This window comes from Pinus tabuliformis, chromosome 1_2 (assembly GCF_031772625.1).
Source record: "Pinus tabuliformis cultivar Carrire ecotype Pingquan chromosome 1_2, CPIR1, whole genome shotgun sequence".
Lineage (NCBI taxonomy): Eukaryota > Viridiplantae > Streptophyta > Pinopsida > Pinales > Pinaceae > Pinus > Pinus tabuliformis.
Window position 1 is genome coordinate 1,186,913,045 of NC_142298.1, and position 21,381 is coordinate 1,186,934,425.

Below are 21,381 nucleotides of genomic sequence, written 5' to 3' on the forward strand. Positions count from 1 at the left end.
CTTAAAACGACCGCCCCTTATTAACATTTAATGAGTCAAGAGGAGCGACTCGGCAATCTTTTCCTCTTTAAATGGTCAGAAAAGAGCTAAAAGCAGACCTCCATTTTTATTTTCTTTAACGAGTCAAAAAGGAAAAATACTCGGCAATCTTTTCATATTTTACGAGTCAGAAAAGAGCGTAAAGGCGACTCGTCCTGAAGGAACGAGTGGTATAAAGGGTAGCAACTGGTTCCGGTAATGGTGGAACTTGCCCGAAACATGTAAAGGTCAAGAGGCTGGCTAAGAAAACCACTCATCGCTGCGGTTCCTCAGGAAAGGATAAACAACCAGGTGAAAGCATATGATCGGCCAAAGAGATGGTGGCGATGGAATGACACAACCAAGGCTCATCTAGCAGAATTTAGCAGATAAAAGGCAATCACGGGATGTAAATCAGGTATGGGTTCATTTTTACACAAGCTTGAACCATGGAGAACTTTGCTTGGATTCGGTTTCATGTTTACACAAGCTTGAAACGAAAAACTATGCTTGTTAAATTTTTGCATGCCCCCAGCATGATAATGCAAATCGAGGTACATGCCCCCCAAGCTTCATGGCATTCACGGAGTGGATGGAATGAAGGTTTACTTGGAAAGACTCGATTTTGAAGGAGGATGCATGCCCCCCAGGTTTCAGTCACGCGCCCGAGTCAGCTGCTGTCATCAGAATGACGGAGTGGGTGTTGGGGCATTTCCGGTGGAAATAAGACCATTGAGGAATGGTAGGTGACTATATGTGAAGTGTGAACCGGGGAACGAAAGCTGGTCTACGATTCTGATCGTCCTTCCTTCGTGCGGAAAACACATCACTCTGAAGAGTGAGGACACAATTGCACGTATGCGATAAATATAGTCTCGTCCAAGGAGTAAATTGTAATCTAACGGACCTTGGACTACCATGACACCCATTTGAACAGTCTTCCCTTCTAATGTGATAGGCACATTGGGAATAATTCCTAAAGGTCGAGTGGTTTCTCGATGAAAACCTGTAAGGTTTCTCATCTCAGGTAGAAGCAGTGGCAAACCAAGTGCTTCCCAAGCTGTTGAAGAAAGGATACTCATAGGAGATCCCTCATCAATAATTGTACCGGCCATAACCATTCGGTAGACTTGGACTATAATTCGAAATGGTATGGAGGCTGGTAACCGAGGATTGACTAGTTGATCCCAATTGAAGGAAACAACTAAGTTGCTTGGAGGTGGGACCGGATAGACGGCCGGATATGATTCTGGTGGACTTTCTTCCTGTTGCGAAGGAATGAGGGGGATGCTCACTTGATCATTAGATTCTATGTTGATGAATAGAATTTGGACGGTGGGGTCCTCATTCTTTGCAGTGATAATATCATCTGAAAAGGGGACTTCTGAAGGCAAAATCGGGTCACTTGTAAGCTGGACCGTTTGACTCTTGTCTGGTTTGGATTCAGATGTAAGATCATCTAAGGATGGAACTTCTGTAGGCAAAATCGGGTGACTTGTAAGCTGGACCTTTTGACTGTTGTCTAGTTCGGATTCAGATGTAAGATCATCTAAGGATGGAACTTCGGTGGGAAAAACCGGGTCACTTGTAAGCTGGACCTTTTGAAAGACTGGGTCAACTGTAATCTAGAACTTTGGACTTTCGTTTGGTTCGGACTCGGGTGGTTCATCCTTGATGATAAAGTGATGCATAGAGGATGAATGTAAATCAACATTCGTTCCGACTAGGGACTGGTCTGGAACAGGTGGAGCACAGCTAAGTTCGGGAAGAGAAGGCTGGACCAAAGAGGAATCATGTTTGATCACTTGGTTAGCAGAGAGATGATCTGCAGTTACAAAAAGATGCTGATATCCAGCGGGTAGTTGGGGTAAGGGAGCTCACAGACTTCCTAAAAGATGGGAGGCTTCATCCATAAGTGGACAAAGGCGAAGGAGATGATTACCTTCACAAAGTCGACAAGGGAAACGAACCTTCCCTTTTCTCTTACCAACTAATAAGGCATCGTCGATCTGCGACGACAAGGGATGAGTCGGGTCATGGGACCATATATCTAGGATCCTGGGAATACCAGGACAATCAGAAAGAAAATGGTCCTCCTTGCATAATCGACAAGGAGACTTAGCCTTCCGCGAAGAAGCAGAAGGCGGTTCTACTTCAGATATTTTCGTGGTAGATGCGACCTTTCCCTTAGAGGACTTCTTCTTTTTGGTCTTCTTGTTCTTCTTCTTAGCCACCTGGTTACTGAAATGCAAGGTTTCACCAGGCGAAGTAGAAGATGAGGACGCAGCAATGGGCGAAGAAGGGGAGGGGTCCACCTTAGAATCAACATGGGGTTGTTCGGGTGGAGGAGGTTGTTATCACTGAAAAAATTTCAATGCCAAATGTCTTACATTTGTTTGATGGTAAAGCACATAAATCCTTTTTAGCAGTTTCACAGCGCAACATCTTTTAGGTGATTTCGTAGCACGCTGCGAAACCCCTGTAGCAGCCTGTTTTAGCAGAAAAACTCTGTTTTCTGCTTTTACTAGTCAATTTCTAAAAGCTTTCCTGAGCATCTGAGAGCTTAATTTTGCAAACTGAAAGAGGCTTTTCTTCCTAACATGCTTCACTACAAAAACCGCTTTAATTTTCTTCAAATTCGTTTTGAGGTGGGAGGAATTTATGGTTAAACTTGCACTACGAAACTGCAGAAAGTCAAGCTTTGTCTACTGGTTTTAGCAGTGTTTTTCAAAATCAGTTTCTGGTCACATGAAAGGCTATTTTGGAATTCTGAAGGAGGTTTATCTTCATCAACTCTCCTACTACAATAACCTATCTCAATTTATTCATAAGTGTTTTCAGTTGGGAGATACTAAGCTTTCATTGAGACCCTACTTTCAGAAAACGGATTTTTTCCTGTTTGCCACGTGTTTTTCAAGGACAGATTCTGAACAGCTGGAGGAATGTTTTAAAAAACCAGGAGAGGTTTTTGTTCTAGACAACATGGGCTACAAAAACCTCCTTCAGTTTCGTAAAATGTGTCATGGATGAAGAGATAAAGGCTCTGCAATGTTCAAGGATCTAAACCTAAAAACAGGGAAACATGTTCCCTAATTTCTAGGGTTTGTCATCAGCAGTTGGGTGACCACGTGGGAGGCTTCATCAAGTTCGACTTCATGGAGTCTTAGGTGTCAAAGAATGTTTTAAATGTTTAGATAAGGTTGTTTTAGTCATAATAAGGAGTTACACTCCTAGTTGTATTAGGTCTCTAGGACTCCTAGTTAGCTGTCCTTTGCATTTAATAGTTAGTTTTGAGTGTCATTAGGTGTCAGGTCAGGAGGAATTCGAATTCCCCTCATGCTAGAGGAAGGAATATACATGAACTCTATATATGGGAGAATAACTGATGTACAAAGGGTTGGAAAATGTTAGAGAAAAATACTACTTTTGTAAATGCTATGCAGGGATTGATATATACAGAAGCAGTTGGACTTTTCTGAAGCTGAGATTCTTAGTGTACTTCAGTGAGCTTCATCTTTTATTTTTGATATGCTTTACTTCCATAGTCTTAATGCTTATTACTCAGAATTCATGGAGGAACATGCTCTGACTTCCTTTAAGTGTTAAACTATGGTGAATTGAGTTTTTGAGTCCTATCTTTGGATGTTTTTCTTCAATGTTTTAATACTTATTACTCAGAATTCATGGTTACTCATGCTCTGACTTCCTTTAGGTATTAAACTCTGATATCACTTTAAATTCTATCCTTTTAAATACCTTGATGTATCATTACTCAGAATTCATGCCCACATGCTCTGACTCCTATGAACTTCAAGTTATTGAGATTTCTTGAATGTGTCACTCTTTCATTGAAGTATATACAAGCCTCAGTTTTATAAGAAGAGCTATTTGTTATCCTTATCCCTGTCACTGACTCCACAGCCCAATGGTAGCAAGTCTTCATCTTCCAATCTACAAACATATAAAATCACAAACCATAGAGTTAGCCATCTATCCATATCTTTAATCAATATCATTAACCCTTTGAGAGAGCCCTCTCAGGCTAAGGAGGCTAAGCCTTAGCTAAAAGATTGGTTTGAAATAGTTACTTGAAGTCTTCCTGGTCTGCAGCCTTCCAGTGCTTGATTTTGAGATAACAGAGGTGGTGGCGTAACAGGAGTTATCACACTCGAGATCACCGAATTTGAAAACAACCATACGGGTAAACCAATGGTCAACCCAGGCAAAGACAATGTTGCGATATACTGAACACCGACATTTCCAACAGGAGGAAATGGATGAGGGTTCCCATCAGGAGGACTACCTTGGCCGGTGGGCGCCGGGAAGGCTGCCATTGAACGAGAAATAATCCTACTCAAGCTACCGCAATTAAAATCTAATTGGGTAAATGTTATCGTGGCCAATAAATTTTAAGACACTGAACTTAACCTTTTCATTTTTTAAGAGTCGAGAAAAGGATAAAAGATGACTCTAGTCTCCTTCGAATATTTAATGAGCATGAAGTGACAAGACGCTCACAGGCACCTTTTCTTTTAGGGAGTCCGAAAAGGATCAAAAGTGACTACTCTGGAGACTCTAGGTAAAAGGTTTACCAAACAATCCGTAAAACTGCTTATACACCTCGGCAATCAGATGAAAACCAAGGACTTCCCGTACTGCAGTCAATCTTCCCGAATGCTGTGTTCAGTGCATTACGGCTTGTAAGGCGGCAGACTAGGCTTCCTATGGATAAAGGATAATAGCCTAGTGGGGTCTCCCGTATATACGCGACGGTACGTGGGAGCTCAGTCCGTGTTGGTACCTATCGTTTCACCGTGGAGGAATCACCCAACCACTCGACGATAAACTACGAAGTTTAAAGATGCCAGAACACGTCTTCTAACCTAGACCTCTAGAGTATTTGCGTTATGTTCCAATGCGTTGTTATGTTCATTGAGTTTATTTTTAAAGTTTATCTTCGATTATGTTTCAGTTTTTTGGCCCTACCGTATGTGATATCTCAAAAACTTCTTAAATGCAAACTATATGCCAAAGCTATATCATTTGATTCGATGAATTCTATCTACAGGAGGGTTTATATCTTTACACAAACGAAATGATCACTCAACAAACAACGAAGATCCTAATGCAGCTAATAACAAGAAATGAAATTTTCCTTTTCTTTTTAATAGCAACAAATAACAATAAACGCTAACTAATATGATGCAAAAGATATTTTGTTTTTATTTCCTTTAAGATGGCATGATGCATTTAAACAAATCTTAAGAGATATGCACAATCCAAGTTCACTCAATGAAATAGAACCAATTCTGAAACACCACAATGAACTATGCAAGCAAGGAAAAACACAAAGACTTTCAATGAACCATGTAATGTAAGTTCGAATGAAGTCAAGTAAAATCCAAAGAGGCTAGAAGTGAATCACTCAGAGCATAGAAGATCAAGCTTTAACAAATCACTGGATAGGTGCGGAACACAACCAACAAGTTGACTGGATACTTAAGAGACCGAAACTTCCCACAGAAGGCTAGACATGCAAAGTCACCAGATGTTCTAGGGCTGAGACGAAAATCAATAGAAATAAGCAAACAACTGAAGGATAAAGGCTAAAACCAGTCAAGCAGAGGTTCAACACACTTCCAGAGGCTGTAAGAGATATAAAAAGAGGCTGAAAGAGCTTTCCACACACACACAGGCAAAATTTGCAGAGCTGGCGCGACTGTCAGCCTGCAACTTGCGCTACCAAAGGATTGGCGCGAGTTGCTTTTGATCAGCATGCGCCAACTGGCGCGACTGTCAGAGTAATAACCGCGCCAATCAAGCTTGCCGGCTAGAAAAATAAATAATTCGACCTCAGGTCGGGCTGACAGTGCTCAGATGGATTAACCAGTAAAGAATAAACTCATAACTGACCCAGGAAGCTCATTCACTCAAGCAAGCAAGAGAAAATTAACATGCAAGACAAACTCCAAATATGCTATCCCCAGCGGAGTCGCCAAATTGTTGGATAGGTAAATCCCCTCTGCGGACAGAGGCAGTCCCACTAGTCTAAAACAGAACTAGCCACAATCAGACCACGCTGCCACGCAAGTTCCTAGTTATGCATCAAAGGTGAATCAAGAAGACCAACCTGGAATCCAGCGCTATGGTTGAAGCAGAGTTGATGTTCCCTCTCCCTCGCTCCAGCAGATCATAAACGGACACCTGCACATGCAAAGGAAGAAACAGATACCAACATAAAATCCACCAAGGCACAACTATATTTCAGTCAGAAAGGAAATAAATCACACATCACCATAATAGACAATGAGATTGGAACTATAATAGCAGTCGCTCATTAATTAATAATAAAGAAGGAAAATTTACTACCAAGGTTCTGACGTTGAACCTCTCCTCCGGCTGGGCGAGCAACTATATGTGTCTTGCAATGTATCTCCTCTCCGGCAGCATAACCTCTCTATGTTTCATTATCACTCATGATAACCACAAGCATTCCCCCAAGAACTCAAGAACTCAACAACTAGCACTCCAAACTTTCACTAGCTTGTCTAATGCATGAGGACAATTATTTATAGATGGAGAAGGTAGAAAGATTCGATGAACCCGGACACTCATTGTGGATTGGCATTATCTCGGAAAAGCTACTGTGGATAGTTGTCAAGGATAGATGATGACTCTCGAACTCTATCCACTGGATTTTTCCCTCAAAAGGCTTCGTGATCTGAATGGAAAAAATCATATGGGCGTGCTTTTGGCAAAAATCATTACTAAACTGGGCTGGCGCGGGTGTTGTTCTGTGACAGAGCGCCAGTGGTCGCGCCCTCTTTTGAGGATCTTAGTCATTGGCGCGGGTAAGATACTGTGGACCTGTGCCAATGGAAAAAGAGCACTTTTCAGGGATAATTTGCAGAAGGTGTCTTCAGGGAACATGAAGTACATACTCAGGGGAACATAATGCAAGTGTTTTTGGGTTATGTCACTGCTCACAGGTCCCGGAATGAGTCCTCCAATGTATGGAAACAGGGCGATAGGGACGGTGACCAACGGTGACAAATTACTGTGTAACAGTGTGCACCGACTATCTGACAAAATGGGCAGAAACAAAAGCAATCAAAGCAGCAATAGAGGAAAAAGTAGCTGAGTTTTTGAGAGAAAACATATTCTATAAGTTCGGGTATCCAAGAGAAATGGTCACAGACCAAGGCAGTCAGTTCACTTCCAAGTTGATTGAAGACCTGCTCACACATCATAAAATCAAGCATAGGACTTCCACCCCTTACCATCCACAAGCCAATGGGTAGGTGGAAGTCACTAACAGAGCTTTGGAAGGAATTCTGACCAAGGTAGTGAGCAGTAGCAGAAAATATTGGGCAGATAGACTAGTTGAGGCCACCTGGGCCTACAACACAACATGGAAGACCACCACAGGGTTCACACCCTATGAACTGGTCTATGGTAAGAAGGCTTTGCTGTCAATAGAATTTGAATACAGTACACTAAGAATGGCAGCTCAACTGGACCTAGACCTTAGCCATGCACAGAGGGAAAGACTACTCCAGCTCAATGGATTGGATGAACAAATATTGCAGGCCCTTTTCCACATAGAGGTAGTTTAGCTTTAGAGGAAGATATGGCATGACAAAAATATCAAGGAGAAGCAATTCCAAGAGGGAGATTGGGCACTGCTCTATGAATTAAGGTTTAAAGACTTCAAAGGCAAACTGAGGACAAGATGGATGGGACCCTACACTGTGGAAAAATGCAATGACAATGGTTCAGTTATGATTAGAACCATTGATGAGGAAGCCATCCCCATGCTTGTCAATGGACATCGATTGAAAATTTACAAGAAGCCCCTCTCCAAGCAAGAGTTCACTAAAGATTTGAATAAGACAGTGATGGTAGTGGAGCAGTTTTATCGCGAAAACTAGTGTCTATTTAGAGCTGCTAGTCCCACTAAGATGGGTAGCTATCTTAGAAACAAACAAACTAAAGTCACTTGTGTTTTCCTTTATGAGAGATAGATGAGAAAGAAGCAGAGAGTACCAACCTCAGTCTTTCGCTTGGCTCCTTGCTTGTTTCCTTTCCCCTTTGACAGAATTTCACCACTCCTTCCTTACTTGTCCCGCTTCAAAGAGCACTTGTAGAGTCAAAGCAGCATAATACCATCAAATCATAGAGATCTATAACCATAAACAATATAGGATCAGATGTATATTAACCATACAAATGCATATATCAATACAAGATTCAGAGATATACAAGAATATGGAGGAAAACTCAAATAGATTTATTGATAGAAGTAGTAGAAGAGAGGATTACAACCCATTGGTCTGACCCAACGCCATCCTCCCAGCATGAAAGCCCTCTTCACCTCATACAAAGCAAGATCACCCAACAATGTCTTCAAAGAGAAACCAACAACACTTCCTCACAAATTACAAAATTCCAGCCTTTGGATCTCTAGGATGAGGGATCCATATATAGATGTTTGCAGGGGGTTGAGTCAGCTTCTGGGATTTTGATTAGTGTCATCTATTTTATAGTTCTTGGTTCCACTTGGATATTTTATGATCTCTTACTAATCCTTGGGCGAATTCAGAAAGGAAAATGTCAAATGAGCAGCTTCTAGAAAATTCTCAGGGTCTCCACCTAGAAAACTGCTTCTGCCATTTTTCTGCTCTCGCTCATCGCACCCTACAGAAGGGCTTTCTAGTATGCATCGCACTTTTTTCATGTGGCAGGTGAGATGCATCGCACCCTTAGCACTGGGCAGTCTGTATGGTCCTGTTTTGACCAGTTCTGAGTAGTTTTTCAGGGAGAACTTCTGGGAGATGATGTAATCAGCTAACCTTGCTCCTTTAGGGTATGAAAAAACACTTTTAGGGGCTTAGAAGCCCTTGTTTTATGGACATATGTGATTGGGGTTGCAGTGCCCAAATATGTTTATAACAGTTGCCCCCTAAAGCATGAGGTCGTAAATCTTTTTGATGTCGGGTGAAATGCTTTATCATGAGGATTCAAGGTTTTTCGAACTGGAAGGTGACCTGTAATAAGATACAATACAATACATTATCTTCATAATATTTTCATGATCTAGTTGAGGCGAGCATTCCCATGCTCAACTTTATAAATTCATTTTCATGTACATAGGACAGACAACCGTCTGTGTAGCAGACTGATCATTCTGGTAGAGCCATCATCCTTTGGTTTGGATGATTATCTGTGCAGCAATGATGTACATTTGATGTATTTATTTTATTGAATATATCGTAGCCTAGATGGATGAAACTAGATCCGGGGTCTTCAAAACTCGTTCAATCTTCACTCGAAGTACAAGTCTGTCCATGTGAAAAGATGTTCTGATGTCGAACATGGAAAGACATCGCTTGATTACCAGCCAATGATGTAAGTTGTTAACAGGCGCAAGAGGAATCACCGATGATGACGATGACCCTCAAGGTACTGCAGTACAATTCACGTGGAATGAATACATGAGTCGATGTCGAACACCACGCAAAATCTTTCGGTCGAAGGTCATTAATGTAAACTTGTCACCGGAAGTGAGAAACTTGCCATTGATGCATGCAAGCTTCAAAGTACTGTAAGGGTTATTCCTAGGTCGACTTCTTGGATAATGAGCTGATGTCGACAAGAAGTGACCTGTCGTAGGAGGGCATTAATGAATCCCACGTCTACGACATAGAATGGAGAAAATGATTTTGTGGAGGTGAAAATGATCTAATGATACAAGGTTCAGGGTGGCGGTCATGAAAGAATGAAGCGTAAAGGTATTGCAGCGGATGAGACACAAGCTCGGTTGGTGAATTCTCTGAGCGACTTCTCTTGAACATATCGGCGACACTGAAATGGATTGGTAGCGTTAACCCCAAAAGTGGATGGTACAGTGGACCAATGGTAATATGACCAGTGAACGGAATAACCCAACCCGACTCAATCATGGTGATGGAGTGAAAGTGTCATGTTCAAGAGCGACCTGCTACCAATAAAGTTTATTCAAGTTTTCTTCCCAATTTTCCCCAATCATTTCTGACCAATACCTCTTTATTTTTTTCAAGTTTGAGGAGGATAACATATGCTTGTTCTATAATTTTCCCTTCGGGCAAACCTGTTGCTATGTTTTAATGAACCTAGCGACAGTGAGACTCACCCTTGTCTACATGGACAAGTTTGTCGCTATTGTTTTAACGAGTTTAATGACAAGGATAACTCAATTATTTTCAATTTTAGAGAGTCTGAAAAGAGACGGAAAGGAAACTCCAATATTCCTTTTTCGTAATATAATCCCTTGAGTCCGAAAAAGTATAAAATAATGCGAAAGGGATGACTTTTCGATAGTTTTAACGAGCCGAACAAGACAAACGCTCGATCTTTTTGTGTAATAATCCCTCAGGTCCAAAAAGATAAAAGTCTAGAGGAGGGATAGCACTTCCAATCACTTTAACGAGCTGAAGAGGCTAATTTCTCGACAATATTTTCATATTTTACGAGTCAGATGAAAAGAGCTTAAAGGAGACTCGTTTTTTGAGGAAAGAGTGATGTTTTTGGATAGCAATTGGTTCCAGGTAATGTTCATAACTTTTCCAATCACGGCAGTGTAAAGAAGGTGGTTAATAGGATCACTCATCGCAGTTGTTCCTCAAAAGGGGTAAACAATCAAATGGAGGTGTATGATCGGCTAAAAAGAGTGGAGGTGATGGTAAGAACATGACCAAGGCTCAAAGGCTGATAATAATGCAATCGCAATGGTTATTTACTGGAGGTGGGTTCATTTTTTAATGAGCTTAAACTCTGGTGGAACATATTCTCATTGTTAGGTTTATTTTTTAATGAGCTTGAACTTCACGTAAAATTGCTCGTGCCAGTCGTATAATAAGGATGTCTCATCGATAGGTTCATTTTTTAGGGAGCTTGCCCCATTCAGAATTTTGCTCCGAATCCTTTTATTATGTAAGCTAGGAACGACCAATCCTACGAGTTTAAAGAGTTAAGAACCTACAAACTAAGAGAATAAGTGGTCACTTTTCACTTTCATGCAAAAAGGTTTGCATGCCCCCAGGTATAGCGAAGTAGAGTTTCCAGGTTACCCTTCAATTTGCAGACAAAACACTTGCTCTATCGGGAAAGGAATACCTTTTGACGGAGGTATATTATTCCAGTCTAATCCCATTTTCCTAAATGGACGGGTGTGTCAGACTAGTCATATATCCTCCGCAGAAACCTACCCTATACCTGAAGTTTTCCTGCCGAAGCAGACCAGGGTGCATGCCCCCTGGGTTTTAGTCACAATCACTGAATCACTCGCGCTCATCAGGTGGACAGACTGGAGATTGATGAGACATTCCTTACGCAAAAGACTAGTTAGGGATGGCACTTGACTATTAGCTATGTGTGAACTGGGGAATGAAAGCTGGTCTACGAGCTGGACCACTCTGCCTTCATGCAGAAAACACATCACTCGAAAGAGTGAGGAGACAATAGCTCCCATGCTATAAATGTAGTCATGCCCAAGGAGTAGATTGTAATCTAAAGGTCCTTGGACTACCATCATGTTTAGATAAACAGTTTTCCTTCTCAAAGTTATAAGCAAATTTGGAAGGATCCCTAACGGTCAACTGGTTCCTTTGTCGAAGCCTGTCAGATTTCGCATCTCAGGCAAAAGCGATGGCGAACCAATCGCTTTCCAAGCAGTTGAGGAAAGGATACTCACAGAAGCCCCTTCATCTATGATGGAACCAACCATGACCATTCTGTAATTTTGCACTATGATTCAGAATGGTACATTAGATGGTAGATGGGGTCTGCCTAGTAGATTCCAATCAAGGGAGACGACTAGGTTGCTTGGAGGTGGGACCGAATAAACGGCCGGATACATCTCTGACGAACTTCCTTCCTACGGTAAAGGAACAGGTAGATTATCCCCATGTTCATCAGAGTCTATGTTTACGAAAATGATTTGAACGGTGTCGTTCTCATTCTCTTTGGTGACAGTATCATCCGAAGGTAAACCTTCTGAAGACAAGACTAGGTCGACTGCTGTCTCGACTTGTTGACTTTGGTCCGGTGTGGACTCAGAGGGTTTATCTTCAATGATATATGCTTCGACCGACCACAAAGGTGTGTCAGTCAGATTTTCAACTAGTGATAGACTCGGCAAGAGTTTCTTGTATCCAGGAGGAAGCCGTAGCGGTGAAGTAAGACGGTTACCCAAGACTCTTTTAGCTTCGTATAGGAAGGGACAATGGTGGATGGCATGATTGACTTCACACAGTCTACAAGGAAATTTAGATCTTCCTTTTTGTCCATTGACTTCGTTTTCACTAGTTGACGGTGTACTCTTAACATGATTGTTGGAGGTTGATGACATCAGATTGTGCAAGTGGGGAGACCAGTCCCTTAAGATCCATGGGATGCAAGGACAATCTTGATGATAGTGGTCCCCTTTGCAGATGACACATGGAGATTTAGGTTTGGATAGTGCAGTGTGTGGATTTTCACTAAACGATGTATGGTTTCCCCTTTTTTCCATTTGCTCCTTCTTCTTCTTCTCCTTCCCTTTCTTCTTCTTCTCAGTTACTTGGTTTTTAGTTTTACTAGCTTCACCAAGCGAAGAGGAAGAAGGAGAGGGAGAAACAAACGAAGTAGAAGGTTGGGGGGTAACTCTAGTATCATCTAGTTGCTGATTTGATTGCTTAGGAATCACGACGCTTTGAATGACAGAGGTCAAGAAGAGCCATACTGGCAGGCCAATTGTCAGTCCTGGAAGGGACAATGTGGCCATATGAGGTGCACCAACATCTCCCCAAGAGGAGAAAGGACTAGGATTTCCCCTAAGGGGAAATCCTTGATTGGTGGACTCCATTTATCAACCTAAGATCAACGAGGGAACAATGATGTTATTCTGATTAAAATAAATTTTATGACACTTTGACACAACTCGCTTTTTCAATTTTTAAGAGTCGAGAAAAAGCTAACGATGACTCTAGTCGCCTTCGATTTTTAATGAGCCTGAAGTGACAAGTGCTCAGATGGACCTTTTCCTTTAAAGAGTCTGAAAATGAATGAAAGAGACTACTCTGGAAATCTAGATAGAGGGATTACCAAACCAATCGCAAAACTGCAGAATACTTTTTACGGTACGGCAGTCAATCTTCCCGAATGCTGTGTTCAGTGCATTGCGATCGATAGGGCGACAGACATGGATTCTTAAGGATAAAGAATGTAGCCTATTGTGGTCTCCCACTATATACTTGATGGTACGTGGGAGCACAAGTCCGTACTGGGACTTGTTGTCTCAAAGAGGAGGAATCACCCAACCTACGATGAAAGCGATAGTTACCAGGCTTTACGACGCCGGAATATGTCTCTAGCCTAGACTACTAGATGTTGTGCGTTAGGTTCCAAAGTGTTTTTATGTTCATTGAATTTATTTTACAATTGATCTTTCTTAAGAAGTTTTCCTTTAAGGTTCACCGCATGATGTAGATATACAGCTCCTAAATATGCAATCTAAGATGATAAACAGTCGTTTACTCTTCTTTTTGCAATGAAAATCCTAGCTACTGAGGAAAGAGAAGCGAAATTCTTTCAACATAGAGAAGAGAACACACACTAGAATGCATTGTCCTAAATCAAAATCAACAAGCAATCTAAATGAAAATTCACATGCATGTATTTGTTTTCCGCTTTCTTAATGTGTGAGTGACAAAAAGAATGCTAAGTACAAATTTGAACTATCTTTTCTCTCAAAGTGACAGTACTAACAATTTTCTCTTCAAAAGACGAAAGGAAGACAAGACGACACTTTCAACTTCAATTTGAAAACTACTTTTGAAACTTGAAATACTATTAATTCAAATCAAATACAAGAGTAACAGTGCAATCGACCATAAAAAAGAGTAGGATTCTTTTCTTTGACTGAAAATTACACTTGCGACACTTTCAAATCAAAAGGTGACAGTTCGATTAAGCTACTTTTTGTAAAGGAGAATTGTAAATGGCGAAAAATACATAAAAACATTCACAATTATTTGTACAATGGAGGCTGAATAATGCAAAGGAAGGGGGTTTCAACAGTGGTATACTGATCACAGACAGCAAAACTACTGAATAAAGCTGAAGACAATGAAGAAAAAACCAAAATCTGGAGGCAGAAACAATCTTATCTGATCATCGCACTTGTGACACAGGGAAACAGGGATGCATCCCACCTACTGCACACGAGAGGTGCGATGCATCCAGTCTTCCAAAAGGAGATAGTGAGATGGTCCAGGGACGAGACTTTAACTTGGTTTTTGGTCACAGTTTGCAGCTTAGTTCAGGGATTTTGGCTGAGCTAATGATAGTCAGTAAATACAAAGTATAGGGGCTGATCTAATGAAGTTACTTGAGCTACCACTAGAGCACTTAGGATGTTTGCAAGTTAGTTGTTCAGTTCATAAACAAACTCGGAGATTGATTGAAGCAGCGTTGATCTACTTTGCACTTTCATAGCAAATGCAGTTCGAAGGCTAGCTGGCTTAACTTCAGGCTTCATCTATAGTTTATAAAGCAAACAAATATAAACAAGCAATCAAACTATTTTCTCCCCAGCGGAGTCACCATTTTGTTATCAGGAAAACTAGTGTCTATTCAGAGCTGCTAGTCCCACTAAGACGGGTAGCTATCTTAGAAACAAACAAACTAAAGTCACTTGTGTTTTCCTTTATGAGAGATAGATGAGAAAGAAGCAGAGAGTACCAACCTCAGTCTTTCGCTTGGCTCCTTGCTTGTTTCCTTTCCCCTTTGACATAATTTCACCACTCCTTCCTTACTTGTCCCGCTTCAAAGAGCACCTGTAGAATCAAAGCAGCATAATACCATCAAAGCATAGAGATCTATAACCAGAAACAATATAGGATCAGATGTATATTAACTATACAAATGCATATATCAATACAAGATTCAGAGATATACAAGAATATGGAGGAAAACTCAAATAGCTTTATTGATAGAAGTAGTAGAAGAGAGGATTACAGCCCATTGGTCTGACCCAACGCCATCCTCCCAGCATGAAAGCCCTCTTCACCTCATACAAAGCAAGATCACCCAAAAATGTCTTCAAAGAGAAACCAACAACACTTCCTTGCAAATTACAAAATTCCAGCCTTTGGATCTCTAGGATGAGGGATCCATATATAGATGTTTGCAGCGGGGTGAGTAAGCTTCTGGGATTTTGATTAGTGTCATCTCTCTGATAGTTCTTGGTTCCACATGGAGATTTCATAATCTCTTACTCATCCCTGGGCAAATTCAAAGAGGCAAGTGTCAAATGAGCAGCTTCTAGAAGATTATCAGGGTCTCCACCTAGCAAACTGCTTCTGTCGTTTGTCTGCTCTCACTCATCGCACCCTACAAAAGGGCTTTCCAGTATGCATCACACTTTTTGCATGTGGCAGGTGAGATGCATCGCACCCTTAGCACTGGGCAATCTGTATGGTCCTATTTTGACCAGTTCTAAGTAGTTTTTCATGGAGAACTTCTGGGAGATGATGTAATCAGTTGGCCTTGCTCCTTTAGGGTATGAAACAACAATTTTAGGGACTTAGAAGCCCTTGGTTTATGGACATATGTGATTGGGGTTGCAGTGCCCAAATATGCCCATAACAAGCAGGTCTTAGCCTCCACTTCACCCTCTCACTGAAGAAGCAAAAAAAATAAAAAAATAATAATAAGGACTCAAGTGAAAACCTCCATGAGGTGCTTGAGTCCCATCATTGGGTTGAAAACCTCTGTTGAGGTGGCCCAATGATGACAAAAACAAAAAAAGAGAGAGAATAAGATCCCTGGGTGAAAACCTCCCTTGGAGGCACCCAGGGCAGGCAATTAGGGTGAAAACCTCCTTGAGGCGCCCTAGTTGTCTTTCAAAAAAAAAACAGAGAAAAGAAGGAAAATAGAATTGACTTTTAATGAGCATTGCAGGTTACAAGTGGACCACAGGGAGTAAGAGAAGATTCCAAAGAGCCTATTTCATCTGCCCCACACTCTTCTCCATCATTTCTGACCTTTCTTCCACCCCACTGTGTTTTTTCTAGAAACTGTGTGTTTTGTCAGGCCAGGGTAACTCCATAATGGGCAGAAGAAATTGATTGCATATTTCATTAGACAGATATTTTTTATATACATAAAATGGACGGATCAGTTCATCTTCTTGATGACTGTTCACGTTCCAGGTTACCCAACCGTTGAAGATTAGGTGTGAACATTCCCCCCCTTAATCTGAAGGGATGTTGGTGAGTCCAAGCATCGTTCTGAATCTTTCAAGCTTTTCTCTTCCAAGCGCTTTGGTGAATATGTCTGCAATTTGCTCATTTGTGGAACAATGACGGAGATGGATTGTTTTGGCCTCAACATGATGTCAGATCAAATGATATTTAGTATTGATGTGCTTAGTACGATCATGGAACTTTGGGTTCTTGGCCAACTTTATTGCAAAGGTGTTATCAAACATGAGTGGAGTTGATTGTACTTGTTTTACCTGCAAATCTTCAAGAATTTTCCTGAGCCACACAATTTCTTTCGTTGCTTCAGATGCTGCCATGTATTCTGCTTCTGTTGTGGAATCTATTGGAACTGATTGTTTGCGTGATCTCCAAGAGACAGCTCCTGATCCAAGACTCATAGCATATCCTGAAGTAGATACCCCAGTTTCTTTGTCTCCATCGAAGTCTGAATCAGAGTATCCAATCAAGCTGAAGTCGTCCACCTGTGTATACTTGATTCCAAGGTCTTGAGTTCCCTTCAAGTACCTTAGAACACTTTTTGTAGCAGACCAGTGTCCCTCACAAGGCTTTTGCATAAACCTGGAGAGGATTCCAACAGCAAATGAAATGTCTAGTCTAGTAGTAGTGAGGTAGATGAGACTTCCTACAAGATGTCTATACTTTGTTGCATCCTCAAATTCCTTTCCTTCAATAGATGTGAGCTTCAAGTTTTGTTCCATTGGAGTAGAAAGAGGATTGCACCCTGTCATGCCAAATCTGTTTAAAAAATCTCCAATGTATTTCTTTTGAGAAAGAAATATGGATTTTGGATGTTGGGTTACTTCAATGCCAAGATAGTAATGAACATAGCCCAAATCAGTCATTTCAAAACTTTTTCCTAATTCTTTCTTTATGGATGCAATATAGCTTTCATTGTTCCCTGTCATTAAAAGATCATCTACATATACCACAAGATATACAACTGTTTTGCCAACTTTCTTGACAAATAAAGTTGCATCATCAAGATCAAAATGTTTGAAGTTGAGTTTCAGAAGATGCTCAGTTAGTTTTTCATACCAGGCTCGTGGTGCTTGTTTGAGACCATACAAGGACTTCACAAGTTTGCATACTTTGTGTTCATGTCCTTTCACAGCAAATCCTTCAGGCTGGGACATAAAAACATTATCTTTTAGATCTCCATTCAAGAATGCAGTTTTTACATCCATTTGATGGACTTTCCAACCATTCTGAGCAGCTAGTGCAAAGAGTGTCCGGATGGTGGCCCATTTTGCTGTGGGGGAAAAAGTTTCCTCATAATCGACCCCTTCCTTCTGTGCAAAACCTTTTTCCACAAGCCTAGCTTTGTGCTTGTAAAGTGAGCCATCATCTTTGTACTTGTTCTTGTAGACCCACTTGCAGCCAATTGGTTTGGTTCCAAATGGAGGATCAACCAGCTTCCAAGTGCCATTCTTTATGAGGGCATCATACTCCTTCTACATCACTTCTTTCCATTCATCATGAGAAGCAGCTTCTTCAAAGGAAGTTGGTTCAAAAGCTGTAGACAAGTTCAATTCACAATCATAAGTAACATCCATATCAACAGGTGAATTAGAGTTATCTACATCACCTCCATCTTGTCGGTTTGTATTTCTGGTTCCTGTTTTTCCAATTTCATCAGGATGAACACTTTCAAGTGTCTTTGTCAGCCACTTTGGGGGACCTTTCTGAGATGGTCCACTCTGCTCTGTTGATTGAGTTGGGACTGAATCAAGATTGAGTCTCCCAATTCTATCAATTACATCACTTAAAGCATCATCCGTTGTTGGAGTTTCATGCAGGGGAGATTGTTCTTCAGAAGAAGATTCCACATGTTGTTCTAGTATAGGAATCCCCCCTTCAAGATGTGGAATCTGATTATCAAATTCTTGAAATGATTTCGTTTTTGCGAATCTATCCAAGCGATCAAGTTGCCGCTCAACAACACTGTCAGATTTGGATGATTCAAGAAAAATGACATCTCTAGATACAACAAACTTTTTATTTACTTCATCATAGAGACGGTATGCTTTAGAGGTGTTTGAATACCCCAGGAAGATACAATTACGACTTCTAGCACCAAGTTTGTTTCTATGTACCTTTGGTATTAAAGCATAACAGGTGGAACCAAAAATCCTGAGATGTTTTACCGAAGGAACATGTCCATACCACAATTCATAAGGAGTCTTGTTTCTTATAGCACTAGATGGACATCTATTCTTTATATATGCAGCACATAGAACAGCATCAACCCAAAACATTATCTTTACATTTTTGAATAAAAGCATGGATCGTACCATATTCAAAATTGTTCTATTCATTCTTTCTGCTACACCATTCTGTTGGGGATTATAAGGTACAGTTGTTTGATGTTTGATACCATGTTGGCGAAGATAGTTTTCAAATTCATTTGATGTATATTCTTTTCCATTATCAGTGCGAATAGACCCAATATGAGATTGTGCATCATTTTCAATCCACTTATGAAAATTCTTGAATGTTTGAAAAGCATCAGATTTGTTCTTCAATAAATAAACCCAACACATTCTGGTGTAATCATCAATAAATGTCATGATATATTTATTTCCATTTGCAAAAGGAACAGGCATTGGACCACATAAATCTGAATGAATGAGTTCAAGCTTCCTATGTGCTCTTGAATGTGAATCATGAAAAGACTGTATGTTATGATTTCCTAGAATGCAAGCATCACATTGCTTATGTTTTCTAAGAATTGTAGGCAAACCAGCAACACCATTTTTCTTCAACAAGCGGAGACTGTCATAGTTTAAATGTCCAAATCTAGCATGCCATAATAAACTTGATGGAAGTGTACCTTCTTCATGATGAGAAATATATGAGAAATGTTGTGCATGAGCAGAGGTTCCTTGCAGTTTAAGAAGTCTTTCTTCTTCTATACCCCTCATGACAAGTGAGTGGTCAGATGCCTTTCTTACCTCAAGCTTTCCATTAAACATATGAATGGAGTGACCTTGCTGGCAGATGTGGACCAGGGACAACAAGTTGCTCTTGAGCTGTGGGAGATATAGAACATGATCCAGAAGAAAGTCTGGAAGACCATGCAGTTTAAGCCTGATTGTGCCAAGCCCTGATGGCTTGATTTTTGACTGATCTGCAAAGTATACTGCTCCATCAACATTGTCAGTGAAATCTTCAAAAAAATCTTTCCTATGAGTCATATGACAGGTTGCTCCTGAATCAAGCAACCAATCATTTTTCGAAGAAGCAAGTGAAGCATTAAACAAATCTTCATTTACTCCAATGTTACATTGTGCCTCAATATATTGAGCGGATTCAGGTGCTTTACCTTTGTCTGTGTCATCAGTTTTACCTTTCTGCTGGTTTCTTCTCTGCTCAATTTTGTCCCATGGTAGCTTGCATGTAGAAGCATCATGTGATCCATTTCGTTTGCAGCGAATGCAATGCAGATCTGCCTTTTCTGCTTGAGAATGTCTGCCCCCCTGCCTCTGAAGTATCTTCCTCTTCCTCTTCGTCCACCTCTTCCTCTTGTAGAATCTTGAGCAGGATGCTTTTCTTTATGAGCAAGGCAAATAGTCTCTTCAGAAGATTCAGGGACTGTCTTCTTTCCAAAGGCTTTCTCTCTTTCAGCAAACTTTTTCACAAGAGAGTCAAAGGTTATATCTTTAAGATTTCCATTTGCTTGTAATGACTCAAGATAATTGGAGTAGGTAAGATAGAGTGCTTTGAGAAAGGCAATAAGAGAGATATCCAGCTCAACCTTAGTGGATTTAATATCATGCATTATAGAATTTATTTCAGAAGCAAGAGCAAGAGGATCATTATTTTTCAGTTCAAGAGTGAAGAGTTTAATCATGAGCTGAACAACTTCAAGTGTAGAATGTGTATCATAGAGTTCTTTCAGCTTTTGTAAAGCTTCAAAGGCAGTGGAATAGGATGAAATATGACGACTTACTTCTTCATTTACAGATGTTGTGATCAATGCATAGGCTTTGTTGTTCTTGTTTTCCCAAATGACAAGTTCTTTATCTGATGTAGGCTGCACAGGGTCTTTGTCTTCTTCTCCGACACACACTCCTTTCCACAACTCATTGTAGATGAGCGTGTGTTTTACCATCCGAGACCATTTAGAATAGTTCTCCTTGCCAGTGAGAACTATTCTGACCATAGAGATGATTGAATGCATTCTGTAAAAAAAATATCTCTGCTGATAAAAAAAACTTTCCTTACGTTACAGCCTTCAAATCCCTCTAATGTTTGCTAGAAGCATCAGCATTGAAATGATAACTTTTCAATGCAGCATTATCATTCAAAAGAAAACTGTGTAATAAATTGTGTAATATCAAACACTTTGATTGATATATATAAATACTTTGAAGAACAACGCAATACTCAGAATGATAAATAAACCCTTTGAAAACTGCACAATACTTTGACTGCTTTGAAAGACTGCTTACATAAACTGCGCAATACTTGACTCACAGCATTACCATTCGGACATTCACACTCATATCCTTGCGGTCGTGAGTGATGACAAACAGAATCAGAACTGCTCCCAAATAATAAATGATGACAAAACTGCTCTCATGTCGCCATATTTTTTAAATTGGCTATCTAATAAGACATTTACTACTGAGCCTTTCGAAAATCATCTACGAATGCCACTTCTATTCATTTCACAAGTCTTGCAATATGAATCTGGTGCAAAAGTTTCCGAGTATATGAAACATTATTTATAACAAGATGCAGCGTGGACTAAATAAGCTATGCTAAAAATGTTATGAAAATTATAAATTCTTTCCATGTCCAGTCCATGTGAGCTATTTTGCATCAACCATCTATGATTATATGAAATTCTCTAGAGCCGGAACCTTCCGCCACGCAAATTTCTAAAATGTGGAGCCTCTGAAACCAAAGTAGGATCCCTCCACATCATAAAACTTGATATAAAAGCGTGACTTGTCCACTGATAGTTTGGACTCCAAAATGTCTGCAATCGCTGCACTCAACTTCCCATTCACGCCTTGCCCAAGCCCTCCAATGGAGGCTGCTTCTCTGATGTTAT